This window comes from Octopus bimaculoides, chromosome 7, assembly GCF_001194135.2.
Source record: "Octopus bimaculoides isolate UCB-OBI-ISO-001 chromosome 7, ASM119413v2, whole genome shotgun sequence".
Lineage (NCBI taxonomy): Eukaryota > Metazoa > Mollusca > Cephalopoda > Octopoda > Octopodidae > Octopus > Octopus bimaculoides.
Genome location: NC_068987.1, coordinates 47,018,620 through 47,019,953, shown reverse-complemented (window position 1 = coordinate 47,019,953; position 1,334 = coordinate 47,018,620).

Below are 1,334 nucleotides of genomic sequence, written 5' to 3'. Positions count from 1 at the left end.
TATATATATATATATATATATATATATGTATATATATATATATGTATGTGTATGTACACATACACACACACACATATATACATATATGCATATCTATATATCTATGTATCCATCTATCTATTTATCAAATATGCATAACACTTTTCTAGAGATTGCATAAAAAAACGTGTGGTCGATATTGTCGAGCCCCAACACATTATACTTCTGTTTTACAAAAAATCCTGGCACCTATGGCACCTATGGCACAGAAATGCCTACTACTACTACTACTACTACTACTACTACTACTACTACTACTACTACTACTACTACTACTACTACTACTGGATTGCTGCCTGCTGTCGGGGATAAGTGTGTGTGCAAGATATATTGCGTATATATGCTTGTACTAAAGAACAATCATGCTGAGAGTGTTGGAATTGTGCAGGGAATAAATGGTAAAAATAAAGAATTTACCGATTGACCTTGTTTTAGATTTGGTGGAGAATTCTGGGACGTTGTTGTACCTTATTCGTGATTAGCTACGCACATACATATATATGGTTGTTCATATATCCTTCCATGTATGTATGTATGTATGTATGTATGTATGTATGTATGTATGTATGTATGTATGTATGTGCTTGTGTGTATATATATATATATGTATATTTATATGTATGCATGTATGTTTGTATGTACACATACATATATATATATGTATATACATACAGCGCATATGTGCGTTTGTGTGTGTGTGTGTGTATGTGTGTGTGCGTGTGCGTAAGTTTTGATCAGTTTGTATGTGTGTGTTAGCGCGTATTTGTGTGTCTATGTGTTTATGTGTGCATGCATGTGTACGTGTATATGTTTAAATGTGAGGGAAAAAAGGGGTGAGAAAACGAAGGCGAGAGTGATGATGGGGAAGAAGAGAGATTGTACAGTATGGAAGATTTACCGAAATAAATGACAAACAGACCAACAAAGATTTCACACCAAAAGGCTGTATGCTGAATTTAGCTCGGCCGTTACCGTGGAGACAGAGTTTATTATGGCGACTCTACAATAAGGAAACTATTGTCGGAGAGAATATTACGGTTTCATCAAAGCAAAGTTGTTAAGATTGCTGCTATTTTTCTATATCTGTCTGTATAATATTGAAATTGGATCGATGTGCTTGATACACTTGTTATATATATATTCAATCAATCTAGGAGTTCTTTTTTCCCTGAGCCTATCTATCTATCTATCTATCTATCTATCTATCTATCTATCTATCTATCTATCTATCTATCTATCTATCTCATACGTTTTCTTCCTATATATATATATATATATATATATATATATATATA